The sequence below is a fragment of the Carassius auratus genome, chromosome 47 (assembly GCF_003368295.1).
Source record: "Carassius auratus strain Wakin chromosome 47, ASM336829v1, whole genome shotgun sequence".
Classification (NCBI taxonomy): Eukaryota; Metazoa; Chordata; class Actinopteri; order Cypriniformes; family Cyprinidae; genus Carassius; species Carassius auratus.
Genome location: NC_039289.1, coordinates 9,439,969 through 9,456,898, shown reverse-complemented (window position 1 = coordinate 9,456,898; position 16,930 = coordinate 9,439,969). Strand labels below are relative to the sequence as shown.

Sequence of the window (16,930 nt, the reverse complement as noted above, 5' to 3'; positions counted from 1 at the left end):
GTGAAGTAACGATCCCGAGCTCTATTAGAACACTGTCTCTTTAAAGATCTAACTGCAAAGATGTAAGTGTAAATTGTAGCAGATCTGTATATTTCTATTTATTTAATGAAAACCATAGTCTTATTTTATTTTTGAAAACTTTAGTCTGTTTTTATTTTGATTGTAGTAATTGGCCTACTGTAATAATATTAATAATAATGTTTTGCATCATATGTAACAAAATCAATTATAGATTGAGTTCAGAGGAACACGTTTATATATATATATATATATATATATATATATATATATATATATATATATATATATATATACAGTTAAAGTTATTATTTCCATACTTCAGTGGAATATGTATGTAAATTAACTAAAAGTTAACTGAGATCTGTTGGAAATACAACTCATTGTTAGCTTCCCAGACATTTACATTTTGAGAACATACTCATTTATTTTATTTATGTTTGGTTTTTCCTAAAATCCTTCAATTTTTTTTTTTCTTTAAATGTTCTTTACTTGGCCTTAAAAAGTCTTTAATTCACCTTCATAAAACCTGTAGAAACCCTGTTTATACAAATTATATGTCTTGAGATTGAAAAAAAATAATGTCACTAGATGGAGCTGTTTGTTCACTTTGTAAGTGTTGTGTGCTAAGACCAGCTCCAAAGTTTGGAATAATTAGGATTTATATGTTTTTGAAAGAGTCTGTGCTCTCCAAGGCATCATTAATTTGATAAAATGCTGTAAAAAACAATAAAAATGGTAAAATATTTGTACAATTTAAAATTGCTGTTTTCTATTTTAATATATTGTCAAATGTAATTTATTGCTGTATTCGAAGCTGATTTTTTTTTTTGCATCTTCACTCCAGTCTTCAGTGTCACATGATCCTTCAGAAATCATTTTAATATGCTGGCTCAATTATTATTGGTGCTCAATTCTTAATAACAGTCCTTATTATTAATGCTGAAAATTGCTGCTTCATTTTTGTGAAAACTATAATACATTTATTTTTTCAAGCTTATGTAATGAATATGAAGTTTAAAAGAGAATTTATTTGAATTATACACATTTTGTAACGTTATAAATGTCTTTACTGTCAATTTTAATGAATGTAATGCCTTTTTGCAATTTTTTACATTTATTTTTTTATTTTAAGTTCTGAATGGAAGTGTTCCCTCAAAAAAAAATAATAATAAAAAAATAATAATAATAATAATACTGATTAAATAAGAATAAATGGTTCTTGAACAGCAAACCAGCATATTAGAATGATTTCTGAAGGATCATGTGACACAGAAGACTGGAATAATGATGCTGAAAATTCAGGAGTAATAGAAATTTTAAAATAATTATTTTTAATTATAATAACATTTCAAAATCGTACCGTACTGTATTTACTGTATTTTTGATCAAATAAATACACACTTAATGAGCATAAGAGACCTCTTTATTTTTATTATTATTTTTTTTTTTTTTACAAATCTTAGTTATTTGAAACAAATTCCTAACCCTTGGTATTAAACTGTGCATCGTTTGAGCAGCCAGACATGCATTTTGTTTTATTTTTTCCGAGCGGATGATAAAACAGGTAAAAAAACTAATTGTGGATTTATATTTGTAACAATAATACGAGCCACAATTAGAGAGAAAACATCATTAACAGTTGCATAACGGCACATTTTATCTTTAGTATTCATGTTTGTATTGCAGACCCAGACCCGTCAGGCCGGCTCTCAGCGCTGACCGAGGGGATCTTTCACCACACTCACACACACCAGGCCGTGGCACACACACCTGCTCAGATAACAGTCCCAAAGGAGCTGCACGTGGAGTATTCAGTTTTAAAATGAACAAACATCCGCCCTGATCAAAATCAGCCCTGTTCATGTGAACGGGACACCCAATAAGGTGTTCGAGACCCCCGGTTTCAAAGCCCAATGTCAATCTCCCTTATAGATTTGGTACGATCTAGTGGGTTTGATAGCATATATGTTTATTTGTTTCAGATGGAGACCCAAAAGAGCATCAGATACTCTTCTCTGCCATGATGAGAACCATATGGGCGCATCTGAAAGCTCTTCAGTCAAGATTCATAGAGGTACATCCATGTCTTAAGTATCATTACTATTTTATATGTAGAAATGTATTCATATTTAATAAGCTTTATTTTTTATAGTTTTCCGATTGCATCCTATTTTTAGTTTAATCATTTTAATGCATGTTTTTGTTTTTTATTTTTTGTTTGTTTTGTAAACATAATGTTTATTATTTTTATTTATTTATTATTTGTTTTAGTTACATTTTTTTCAGTTTTACTAATTTTAGTACTTAACTAAAATAAAGTTAGAAACTTTGCTTCGGAAATGTTTACAGAGAGTATAATTGAAACCTCTGTTTTAGTATTTTATTTTATTTCAGATAACTTTTTATATTTACTACATTTACATTACACACAAAATACATTTATAGTACATACAGAGTAGTATACATTTTTATTATTCATTTAGGTTTTTTTTTATTTTTATTTTCCAATTTAATTTGATTTAGTACTTTAACTAAACAAACGTTAGAAATATAACTTTGGAAATGTTTACTAACAATATAACCAAAACATTTATTGTAATATTGTTATTTATTTCAGTTAATGTGTGTGTGTGTGTGTTTGTGTGTGTATATATATATATATATATATATATATATATATATAAATTATTATTATTAATAATAATAATAATAATAATAATTATTATTATTATTATTACTCAACTATTTAAAAAAACTATGGCCCTGAGTATTGCATATGCACACACCACTCACATTTTCTTAAGAAAACATACCAATCTGAAATAAAATTAGCTGTGAATACAAATAAAATAATTAACTTCATACTGATTATTGCCCAAACCACAAACACAATGTAGCATGACTATTCCTGTGTAATTCAGAAAGTAAACTGTAAACTTTGGCTAGATATCTGCTGTAGATGATGAATGAGGGAAATGAGGGAAAATGCCCCATTTTTGGGCTTCACTGAGTTTCTGCATCTCTAAATACCTCAGTGATCAGCTTCGTCTCTCTGCTCTTTCCCTCTATTGTGCTTCAGGCATTATGTGTAAAATCTCGCAGCCGTCTCCTTTCCTTTGACCCTCCTTCACTCCCTGCTCTACATCATATTGGACGGCATCAGAGTTTTCCTGGCTTCGGATCGATGATAAATAAACAAATGCTTAACTTTATGGATCTGTTAAAATGGTCCTGCTGCTCTCTTTCTCATTGGCTTTCTCTCTTATACTCTGTCTAGTTCCACGTCTCCGGGGAATTGGGCGATTTAGCCCCGTTTCATGGCTGATGTGACCTCCACCGAGGTGGAGGAATGATATTTGGTCATTAAGGCTGTTTTATACGTACTGGGGACTGTGTTAAGAGAGCAAAAAAAAAAAACAGTTGTTAAGAGAAGGTTAATGTGCTGCTTGTAAAATCCCGGAGTTTGTTTATTATTATTATTTTTTTATTTCTATTTCACGTGTGGGCTTTTCCATGTGGAAGAAGAAACAGAAGGGACACAAGGCCATTCTCAGGTGAAAGAGACACAAGGATCGTCCCCTTTGGAGGTCATGTTCACGTCCGTCATTTAAAGTTCAAGTATATGGTATAATATAATATACTATAATGGTAAAGTGATGTTGCTTTATTCTAGCCCTGGGGCTTCCAGCCATGCTATCTAAAGTGAAGTGAAGTAACGAGTCCTTCCTACAAGTCATAAATATTGATTATATATTTCTGGTTGTGCTGGATCATACTAACTTGAATAATGTCTTGTTTCATAAAAATAAATTAGCTCACACCGACCAACCAGTCATGTTACCTAATACATATTCATGAAGCACACTTTTATCATAGAAGGACTTATAGTCTTGGCTCGTGAATATACAATTGGTTATATTGATGTTGCCTCAAAACCTTCCAGGAGAATTCAATATGTTACTTAATATTCATGATTTGAGACTTCACCATAGTAGGGCTCATAAATATTAATTAGTTCATAATGTCATCTGTACACTAGTGGTGCCTTTACAAATCTTACTATGGTAAATAGTTGGATCTTAAATAATAAGTAAGTATTATGTTGTACTATGACCACCCTTTGAGCATCCATAGTCACCATAATACAATTAGTACCTATTAATTTAGTCATACTGATGTTGGTACTGAAAATGTAAGATTTCAACTATGTTTAAGTGTTCGGTCATAAATATTAATGACTTTATTCCTAGGTTTCTTTGTACCTTTTCTGAAGTGTTTATGTTAACTAATTAATATTAAAGAACGGAAGCTTCTCCAGTTTTGGAAAGGGTGTTGTTTCACTCAGCTAGGGTTAGCTGTAATCTTTTTTTTCATTCCACCACTTCTCAAACATTCCTTTGAGTGCAAACTTGCCTTATTTAAATGTTCTTACCCTCCAGGGAGGTGGGTATTGCGTTTAACAGCTTTTATATGCTGTGTAAGCCAACTTACCCCATAAATGCTTAAAAAAGGGAACGTGCTGCCTTTGTTTTAAATGGAAGACTTATCTCTTAAAAAAACTGACTGGCAGAGGCACCAAACCTTGTTCTTGGAAATGGTCAGAAGGTCAATATAACTCAACCAGATCAACCAGATTTGGACATTTTCTGATAAAAATGTGAGTGGTCCTTGCCTGTGCAAAATCGTAACCACAGGGTGGTTTCCAGGACATTGCTGTGCAGTTGCTCACTGGCCCAAGACTAAAGAGTCCACGCTCAAGTCAGTAGATCTGGCCATCAGAGTCAGGGACTTCGAACCGAGTTTGGTTGCCCCCCTGCCCCCGCTGGACTGTGTTATCATTATATTATTTAGGCCTGAACCGTGGTTCGTTTACGTCATCAAGCCAGCAGCTGTTTACCCCAGAAGGCAGAAGGTGCCAAAATGCGTAGCATTGCTCTCTTCAATGTTACATTTATGTTTTTGAACCAATGGTTTTGTTTCCAAATTAGCTTCAGTACATAACTCAACTTACGTCTGTCTTACAAATGCTCTAAGAACTCTGAAAGTGAACAGAAATCAGATGTACAGGCCTGCTTGCAACGCATCAGTCACACTCATCAGGAAAGTGAGCTAAACTCACAAAAACATTTTTATTGAATAATACATCGTTAATAGTGGTTCAGTTCCATGATTTGGTAAGATTACTTTCACAATAAACCATACTGGAGATCACTTGAATCGTACCCCTTTTTAATTGGACTCGGTGCGGTTCGCGGATGTGCACGCGAGTTCAGAAGACTGCGTTCATATCATCCAAACTTAGCAAAGACGTCTGTGGACGTCAGTGGAACCTGGGTGTGCACCAAAAGTGCTAGTGTGAAAGCACCTTAAGTCACTGTTAGATGACGGCAGAGGTAATCCATATGTTTAAATAGAGGAAATGAGCATTCACAAATACATTTACGAGAACGTTATACCCCGCTTAATTAAAAAAAAAGAAAGAAAAATTATAAATCTGGATTAAGAAATGCAGATTAAGTATAAGTATAAACAATAATAGAGAGTGAAACTGAATTAACCCAACAGGTTACCAATATGGGTACAGATACAAAGTGCATCCCTAAATTAAATTTAAAAAAAACTCTCAATATTGGACAAAGTGCAAACTTGATTGAAAAATGCAGATGGAATGCGAACATAAAAAGAAAGTTGAAAAGAATGAACCCAACATGTTAAAAAAGGAGTCTTTTTCCAAACCAAATTAACCAAACGTAAAAAAAAACAACAACAACAACAACAACAAAACAAACAAGAAGATACATTTTGCATCCTTAAATTAAATAATACACTTCCAGCAATGGACGAAGTGGAATCTGGATAAAGAAATGGAAACTGAGTGTAAACGAGAAGAGATTGAAACCAAATTAACTCATTTGACAAATAGCATCCTTTTCCATGACTATATTTCTGTCCCATTGTTATGGAGGTGGCGTAGGTTCTTTGCTGTCATTGGATGAAGGATGTCCTTATAAAGATTATAATGTCTAAGTGTGTGGTGTGCGGAATAGCAACATTCACTCTCACAATCTAGATTAGTGCAATCCTGACCTCAGACTCTGGGTAAAGCCCATTACACCTCTGCCTGCTCGAAAGGAACAAAGATGTACCATCCTCCTCCTCATTATCAGCCGGGACTTGCTCATTCTAAACAGCTTATTTTCCAAGTACACACCTTCACGTTATCCTCTAAAGTCATAGGACTGGCCGAAACTTTGTTCTTCAGTGATAAACTGAAAATTGATCCATTGAAAAGATCTGGCTCAAAATAACTATTCATTGAAATCTCGCAACAACAACTAAAGTATGGCTTTGGAAAACTATGTTTATGGTGTTTTTGGTTCTTTTTCCATCCCTAAAACCTTCAGTTCCCATTCATTGTAGTTTTTCTCTGTAGTGTTGATCTGACAACGAAGACTTGATCAGAACGATTCGAATATTTAACAAACGGCCGCTTGGTTTGCAAATCTGTCCAATTGAAACCGTTTTTTTAATGTAGCAAAAACAGATGGGCAGCATTGAATTTATTGTTTTCTGATGGATTGGTGGACAGGAAGAGGAAGGGAAGGAGGTGAAGGATGAAAAAAAGAGAGAGGATTATGTCCCTGCTTCTCTCTCAAAGCCCATTATGGGACGACCCAGCCAAATAGAAGCCTCTGCGGCAGAGAAGAAGGAAAAAGATAAATACATTGGCTAAAATTAACACTCATCAATCGCCAAATGCAAGAAAAACTGGACGATGGCTTTATTAGAAACATGATACAAGCAAGAACACAATGTCAAAACTAAATTTGACCTGCAATGATATTAATCATGTGAAGTTGTCAAATACACATACAAACTGTTTACTGAAGCAAAAATCTGTCAAGACCCGCGTTTACCTCACTGGAAAATGTAGCATCAGAAGTTTATCTAGAAGGCCTGAAGTTTGTTTTTCCTCCAGAACGTTTAGACATGTGCGGTACGGTCCAGACGTCTGAAACCACAGCCGAAAAATGCTTCTATTCTTCATTTGTTCCTAATTTAATATAAAAAAGTTCATCTCAAATTATATTATCACGCACCACCTGACGAATTTTGTTCCAAGGAACATCCTGTGCGCTTCCATGGAAGAACGTCTGACCTTTTGTACAAAGGCGTTTTAATGGATAGTTCTGATTGGTCAACACACATCTGTCTCTCTCTCCTTCAGTCGTGCTGTCCAGCCGATGAGATGAATGACGTGTCTGGAAGTTTGCAAGAGCAGCGGATCTCTGAGGGGATCAGGGACGCTCAGGTAACGGATACAGAATGGGGGTAGATTTCAAAAATGGTAAATGTTTAATGCTGTTTGTGGTTATACACCCACTCACTCGCCTTTATTTATTTTACGAATAATTTATTTTAATAAAACCAGACAGGATGCTAAACAAAAGTCATTAAATGTCACCCTGGACCACAATTTTTTTATTTTTTTTTATTTTTTCAATGTTTGGCCGAGATACAACTATTTGAAAATCTGGAATCTGAGGGTGCAAAAAAAAAACAAAAAAAATCAAAATACTGAGAAAATCAGCTTTAAAGTTGTCCAAATTAATTCTTTGAAGTTCATATCACTGATCAAAAAATAGTTTTTAATATGTTTATGTTAGGAAATTTAGAAAATATCTTCATAGAACATGATATTTACTTAATATCCTAATGATTTTTGGCATAACATTTTTTTTTTTTTTTTGGCTGTTGCTAAAAATATACCCCAGTGACTTGAGACTGGTTTTGTGGTTCAGAGTCACAAATGTGACATTTATTATTAAAGCTCAATTAATCAATGGCGAAACACTAGTTCACAGGAAAGTGGCAGAAACATGTGAAATTAAGTCCATAAAGAGTGGGTAAACTAAATGCATTAACATTGAGAATAAAAATATATTACAAGATAAACCATGATTATTAAAATATTGTATTATTTGGCAGCCGTAGATATGATGAAATAAGTATTCAGTGGTTTATGTCCATTTTTTCTTTTTATTAATTACAGAGAACCATGCTAAACAAATGTTGACTCATTTCAACAGTCTTCATGCACATCTGTCTTTTGAAGTCTAGATTTGTTCAGTATGCCTGGGCAGTTTTAAGTTCGCCCTTGTTTACAAGTATTCATCAAACTTTTCAACGAATTTCCTTCGTCAGAATCATTAGTATTACTTGTCCAAGCTGGACACATATTCAGTTTGCATTGTTTTTCGTGACAGTAGAACAAATTCAGTACTTTAACTTTATATTCATCTAAAAATGCTGAAAGAACGTATCATGAATTACACACAGCTATTAATCTGATTTCAACATTGATAATAAGAAATATCTATTTAGCGTATAATCTGTATTTTCTGAAGGATCATGTGACACTAGAGACTGGAGTTATGATGCTGAAAATTCAGATTTAATATCACAGGAATAAATTACATTTTAAAATATTTTCAACTAGAAATCAGTGTATTGATATTTCACAATACCACTGTTTTTAAGGTTTTATTTATTTTATATTTTTTAATCAGATAAATGCAATTTTGGTGAGCGAAAAATGTCCATAAAGTCTGGGTGAAGTTTTATTGTTGAATTACTGCATTTTTAAATTTCCCGTGCATTGATGTCAATTTGTGATTTCAATAATGTGGTAAATATATAGTTTTCTTAAACGAGAAGTGACTTTAATATGTGAAGAATGTAGAATTTACTAGATTAACCATGATTAAAAAAAGGGAAAAAGAAAGAAAAAAACTATTTAAATTTAAATTAAATAAAAATAGTATGAATTCATATTTTTACTTTTAATTGAATGTGTTAATTATAAATAAATAAATATTTGGAAATAAATAAATAAATAAATAAATAAATAAATAAATAAATAAATAAATATTTGGAAATAAATAAATAAATAAATAAATAAATAAATAAATAAATAAATATTTGTAAATAAATATTGAGAGTCCCAAAAATCAGTCTAATAATAATAAAAAAAAAAACATTTCCTAAACCAAATGCATTCTGCACCTCTACTTCGCTAAAACATGTTCTGTTTTATTTATTTTTTAATTTTTTTTTTACTTGAAGGATATTACTGATAACATCATTTGTAATCAAATTTAATTATAAAAATGGTTCAGTAGTGGCCACAGACTCCACTGTGTTTTACATCGGTCTTAAGATCTTATTTCTTGTATCTGGTCACATTGGATTAGGCCTCTCGGTTCCATCTCCTAGATCAGCACGGATGACTTTCCAACGTATGGTTCCAGCTCTTTCATTCAGCCAATCACGCAATTCGATTTTTGTTGTTGTTAGTATAATCAAGGACATCTGTTATTCCAGTATTTTAATTGGCCATTCCTGCTACAAACCACAAAGCAACAGCTAGCCGACATCGAGCTGCAGATGTGATTAAGAGACCAACGAAAGTTTGTTTGCCAAAAAAATTCCGAAAGTTAAACCCCAAACACTGCAGAGCGGCTGAAAGCCATGTTTATTAGAGTAACAACAACAGCTGTAGCTTAAACTGGCCCTGACACGGAGTACAGCACAGCTTATCACTGTTTGTCCAGTAACACTTCAAAAGCACACAACGCACATAACGTGTTAGTTGCAGGTGTTTATATGTTCTTTTTACCAGCCGTTAAGCAATAGATCTGGTTTTGTGAAGGGGGTGCTGATTAAGGATGTTTAATGAGTGTAGCTGGAGGGACGCGTGCATAACGTGCGAATGTGATCAACAAATCAGTATATCTGTTTCCAAATATATATATATATATATATATATATATATATATATATATATATATATATATATATATACAAGTATCAAATATTTTCACTATATGTTTGAATATTTTGCTTGACGTGAAGTCAGTCGATTTATGATTCACTTTGGATTTTTTGCTAAATGATTCAGTTTAATACACAATTGTGTGTTGCCTTCATTTTGCACATTATACCATTTTTATATGAGTTATATAATTCAACTTTTGTGCACTAACAAATCACATTTTTTTGCATTTTAAGGTCGCTATTGTCTGAGACGAACAATTCAACATTTACGTTTTATTTCAAGATTGATAAACATGAATGGTAGGCATTTTAATCAAGACACTGAATGCTGTGTTACAATCTATATTATATTGTATGCTTTACAGATATGTATTACACTTCCTTTGGTATATTGTGAGTATTTCCAGTCTATGTAGACTGTTCCAAATTACCGTTATGAGGTTGATTTCGGTTAGGAGGCTGCCTTAGAAAAAACTGCAAATGTAGGCAAGTAAGAAAGCAGACTTTTTGGAACCGAGAGAAAGTGTCAAGTGTTTGTTGTCTTTATCGGAACATATCCCAGCAGGAACGTCCTCTGTTCTGGTTCGGGTTCATTAACCACTGTTTTATGAACTGTGTTCTTTTCTGATTTTCCATAATTATATATATATATATATATATATATATATATATATATATATATATATATATATATATATATATATCAGAATAATTATATATATATATATGTGTCTTTTGTCGTAATGTAATGGTTTCCTTCTCTCTTTCTTTTATAGATCACAGATTTAGGCAACTCTGTACCATATAGAAAGATTTTTGCAATTAATAATCTTACAAAATAATGAAAGAAATGTCAAAATAAAAAAAAATGTGCATATAAAATAATTTGTGTGTGTGTGTGTATATATATATATATGTGTGTGTGTGTGTATATATATATATATATATATATATATATATATATATATATATGTGTGTGTTTGTGTGTGTGTGTGTGTGTGTGTATGTGCATTTAATTGTACAAAAAAAATTGATTTATTTTAAAGTTAAAAACTACAGATTTTAAAGTCAATAAACATTAATACCTTTAATAATAGCTAATACCATATTTAATAGCTAAAGAAGTATAATAACGTTTATATCTAATTATATAAAATATATATATATTTTATTATTTGAAAATAAATATATAAAAAAACACATGTAAGTGTAAAATAATTTATCATATTTAATAATATACTACATGTAATTATACAGAATTAAAACTTTTAAAATAATTTTGAAATAAATATTAGTTACATTAATTACAAATGTAAATAAATATCAATAATAACTTTATTGTTTAATAATATATTTACATCTATATTTTATATTTTTCTACATTTTAGTTATTATAATATTATAACTGTAAATATGAAATTATTTTCATACAAAATTGTAATAGTATATTTAATATATTTATATCTAATATATTTATCTTAGTTTACAAGGCCAGAAACATACTTAATGCAGGCATTGATTTGAAAAATGAAATGTGATCAATTTGGTTTATTTCTCTTTATGAAGTCTCTCAGTAAATTGCTGAAAGTTAAAGCATTAACACAAGAATTAGCTCTAGTGTGTGTGTGTGTGTGTGTGTGTGTTTGAGACCATTAAAGGATTAATTTATTCAGTCTGGTGCACATGCTAGGAAGAGCAGTGAACAACTAGACTCATTCAAACAGGTGTTTCGCGTTATGTTGCACAACATGTGCATGTTAGCGAGACGTAGGGCAATTTAGTGTGGTATTGACATAAAATTTGGACACCCAGTGAGCAAATCTGATCATTTATAAATAGCCTATGTATAAAATATCCAATGCTTTGCTGTGGTGCTGCCCCATGTGTTAAATACGTGTAATTACACCCGATTGGCTCTTTAGATGGGCGAGTTCTTTGACCCTTCACCCTGTTTTGTCCCAGGTCACGGCTCTCCTCAACTGTCTGTGACCCTCTGTCTCTCCCTCCTCTCTCTTAGTTTCACCGCTAAGACGGCTCAGATTAACACTCTATTTATACGTGTGAGACAGAGGAAGAGCAGAGAACTTGTTTGCCTGACTTCAGTCATCCCCGTATTACTGAATGTGTTCAATAGAGCACCTGTGTGTGTATAAGATGCTTATGAGGGTTTTAGACAAGCGTATTTATATTCTTATCTTTCTAGGGTCTAAGCTACCCACTCGAGAGACATTAAAACAACTCATTTGAACAAGGCCTTACTGTTTCAGAAGCCAAAGAGAGCATTTTATCAAGCCTTTGTGATACGTGTGTGGCTGTTAGCTACTAGCATTGATGTAGATATGTTTGTTTCATCATTTGTTGTTTTGTCCATCCATCCATTCATCCATCCATCCGATTTCTTTATCCATTATTTTGTTTATCCATCATCCATCCATTTCTTTCAGTCCATCCATCAATCTTTCAGTTTCTTCATCCTTTCATCTATTCTTTAGCGTTTTCATCTTTAATCCATTCTTTTTTATCCATCCATCTGTCCGTCTGTCCATCATTCCTGTTTCTGTCTATTTATTTATTTGTCCTTTCATCCGACCATCCTTCATTCTTTTGTTTACTTATACCTTCATTATCCATCCATCCATCCTTCGTTCCTTTGACCATCCATCCTTTGTATCCATTATTTTGTCCATCTATCTAACCATCTTTTGTTCCTTTGTCTATTTGTCCCTTCATTTGTCTATCTGTACTTCCATCCATTAATTTGACCCTCTCCATTGCTTCCTTTCACAGCATTCAATGGGTTGGCCAGAAATTGGCAGGAATTTGAGGTTCAGGCATGAAAGGGGCACCAGTGGAATCATGCGGCCCAATATAAGAGCAGGAGTGAGGATAGCCATGGTCCATGGAGGCTGTGCTGGTATGTAGATATGGAGCAGAGAAAGAAACTTGGCTGCTTTTATGGATAGTAGCTGAGCAGTTCCCCCTCTCTTGGGTTCTGTTGAAGTGGCCATTGTGTCACTCTCTCCAGAGTCTTTATGACATGGGTGGGAGCTCATGGCTGCTGAATTTTGGGGGTACTACAACTTTAGTACATATGAGGGCCTTTTTTGGGGCCCCATTTGCATGTGGGTGTCAGGACTCTTGGGGCGTGACACGTTTCAGTTCCAGCTGGCAGCAATGGAAGTAGGCCACCTCATACTCATTCTCCTTTCTTTCTTTCGTTTCTTGCATTTTATGCGCTGGCTCAGCTCTCAACAGAGATGGAGCATGACTATCCATCCCAAAACAGGCAGCACATGGCGCTGCTCTTCTCACTTTTCATTTTTCTTCTTCTTGACCCATATCGTCCTCAAATCTACTGGCACTTTGAGTCCATCATGTTTGCTCTCTTGACATTTTCCCAACCTGTATTTACAATCCTCTTTTAAATACAATCCAATGTAATTTGCACACTCAAACAGAAACCGTAGCCAATGAATGAGAAGGTTGATAGGTTTGGACACTCCAACCACAGCCTGCTGGTTTGATATCTCTAAATGTTTAGAATGTAAATGTCTAAATGTCTGACCTGGTTCACATCACCCCAGCAGGAAAACACGAGTGAGACCAGCATCTGGCTAAGAGAGCCAAGAGTTAGAAGACCCTCCGGAGCCACAGCCTGCAACAGAGCTCACCACGCAGGTACTGGATTTGATGTTTCATGTCAACAAACCCAAATATGATGATATTGTAGCCCTTTCCTAAAATATAGTACAGCACCTTCTTCAGTTACCCAGATAAACCTGAATTATTAGCTTTTCCTGTTCATCATGATGACATTTAATGTCCCAAACAGCCCCTGTAGTGCCATTTAGACTCTTATTAGAAACCGCCATTTTAATTTTCACAAGTAAAACTTTAGAAAAATGATGTGGTATTACTGATTAATTTTATTTTGTAGAATAAAACGTGACCATATATTCAGTTTGTGTTAACCTAACCATATCCATTTATATTGATTGGCTTTGCAATGGAAAACAAGAAACTTGTTGTACTTGCCATTATTTTTGCAATCCTCTTTGGTGCCACTAGAGGTGCAGAAATGACACGTTTCACCTTTAATTTCATATTTGAAAGCAATGATTAAGCCATAAGCTCAGCAGTTGGAACCCAAACACTGACGTTCCCTGGCTCTTCCGAGTGGTTTCCATACCACTAACTTTCCATCAAGTTGTTGAAGTTTCCAAACAGGCAGTGAAATTTAGATTTAATTTGTAAGTCAATATCGATACGCCATGATTATGCATAGGATTGTATTTTTGGAAGCTGAACTTACATTTTCTTTGAGGAGCTTGTTTGAACTTTTTCCACCAGGCTGATCCAGTACCCGCCACCCCATTACCGCGACAACCGAGGGCCTGGAGTGCCTCAAGGATGGCGAGTTTCTCAACGACGTCATCATTGACTTCTACCTCAAGTGAGTCTGAGAGTACTTCTGAGGGTTTCAGCTTGTTAAATTAGATCTGATGTTTTCCCTAAAAATGAAATACTCCCTCCAGGTACCTTCTGTTGGAAAGAGCCGACAAAGATGTGGCTGAAAGATCTCACATCTTTAGCAGCTTCTTTTAAAAGCAACTTTCTCGAAAATATACTAGCTGTCCAGAAGAGACTAGCAGCATGTAACAAATCACCTTTAACACTGGGTTTAAAGAGATAGGACAACCAAAAATGAATGTAATAACTATATATAAATATATGTGTGTATTGGACGGTAGTGTATGTTTATTTATAATAAATATTTCAAGAGTGTCACCTGTGTGAAATTCTGTCTTGGAATGGAACAGAACAAGATTTAAACACTGGAAATGAGACAAAATGAACCACCAGGTTAGTGTACTTTCAACGTCATAGCGCATCGTAAACCTTCGCAAATGGTTACGACATCTCAAACGCACTTTACAGAATGTCCTTTTGCTCAGTAGCCAGGATGCATGTCGAAGCCATGTGTATCTGTTTGATATCCGACGACATCAGAGCATGTTGGATTGAGCGTTATGAACATCAGGATGAATCACTGCAACAAGGTAAAAGTCTATAATGCCAAACTGCGAGAAAGACTCTATGTTCCCATAAAAGCAATAACTACGCAGGACACACACTGTACGTGCACACACTCGCACAGTACGACATGGCACAGATGATTCACAAACTCGGGAATGTCCATCGTCCCAGTTCGAGGATTATCCTGTACTAGGACTTGGTGATAAAGTATTTTTATGATGATGTTGCTGGTGATTATGAATTGAAGCAACACTGAGCATTAATACGTTAACGCACTTCTATTTGGCCAGTAGAAGGGTATCATTAACTTTACGTAAGTTGGTAAGTTTCCATGAAGTTTCCAAGGCTTTATCACTGATCACTGACTGTGATTTCCCGCTCTGTTTGCTCTCTGTCCAGGGCTCACTGGTACCTCAGGGTGATCTGTTTTCCCGGTCTGGAATGGCCTGAGTGTGTGCCGTGGAGAAACAAAGGCCTTGTGTCCCAGGATGAGAGTCAGACAGCCAAAGCGAGCTCTGCAGGTGACTGTCAAAGAGGTCTCACACACACATCAACAGGGTTCTTATAGGGAACTAAAACTAAAACCAGAAAACATTTTTGTTACTTGAAATGACATAAATATATATATATATATATATATATATATATATATATATATATATATATATATAAAATTAGCTGTCAATGTGACATTTCGCTTTTTTTTTAATAAATTAAGTACCAAAAAAATTCTAACAAATCAATAAAACTTTAAAAATGGTAGATATGTATAAACAAACAAACAAAAAAAAACATTACATTTTGTAATTAAACATTACAAAAACTAACAGAAAATGTAAAATAAAATGTATTAATAAAACCAAATTGTTTATCAGTAATAATGACACAGCATATAAATACACAACTTTTTATTTTATTTATGCGTGTGTGTGTGTGTGTGTGTGTGTGTGTGTGTGTGTATATATATATTTTCATAAAAATATTTTATATTTTATTCTTTCAGATGTTCTTAGGTCAAACTTTAAAGGAAAATTGTGAAAGGGTTCCATTAAAATATGGAGAATGTGTTAATGTTTAAAAATATTTCTCAAAGTTAATTCTATAAAAAAAAAAGAAGCAATAATAGATCTTGCAATATTTTGACTAATTTTGATATTAGTTTATATTTTAATACTGTTATTTTTATTTTTTTGTTAGATAATTCTTTAAACATATCTAATAGTTGTCTCTCGAAAGACCAAATATTTTTTGCCTTTTAATTTAAAGTGACATAATTTTTTTCTTTAATAAACCAAAAATGTTGATGGCTTCCTGCAGGTGCCTACATACAGGCTTGATAGCAAAATATTGTCCTTGTCCCGATACCTTGTGATCCATGGTGCATTTTTTACCGGGTCAGAGCTTTTTTAGTTTCCACAGTTCTTAATGTCAGAAACGTTAGTCATCCAAGTTACCTGACATTTCACGGCCTGTCATTCAGTGGGATTTCCAGTAATGCAAGAGATTTGGATCTCCGGAACTCAAGTTACACCTGTTTGCTTTGCAACCTTTAGTTGAATTCTGGTTTGTATTAAATCACATACTTGAAATGCTAAACTGCATATTTTATGTATAAAGTCAGCTGGTATGGTTCTGTGACAAAAACAAAAACAAAACTATAATTGTATTATATATATATATATATATATATATATATATATATATATATATATATATATATATATATATATATATATATATATATATATATATTATTATTATTATTATTATTATTATTATTAATATTAACAGGTCAGAGAAAACCATTCCTGGTGGAAACAAGATTCTGGATGGATTCCTGGATACAGACTCCAAAAGTTGAGTTCTTGTAATTAGACTATTTGACCTTTTGAAATAGTAATAGTGCCATCACTACAAAAAGCAGTTGAAGCATAGTCCCCATAATGGATTTATTTAATCCATTAAAGAAAAAAAGAAAGATTATAAAAGCATCCCTTTTTCCAGATGTACTAGAGAACACAAGTGTAGAACACAC

At 33.3% G+C, this 16,930-nt stretch overlaps 1 long non-coding RNA gene across 1 annotated transcript; it reads left to right on the top strand.

Annotated features, from left to right (window-relative positions):
• Positions 1-13,449: 13,449 nt before the first annotated feature.
• Positions 13,450-16,930, top strand: LOC113064616 (uncharacterized). Its single transcript, XR_003278855.1, has 4 exons — positions 13,450-13,536; positions 14,209-14,311; positions 15,295-15,416; positions 16,687-16,930. It is a non-coding gene; the product is annotated as an uncharacterized LOC113064616 (long non-coding RNA).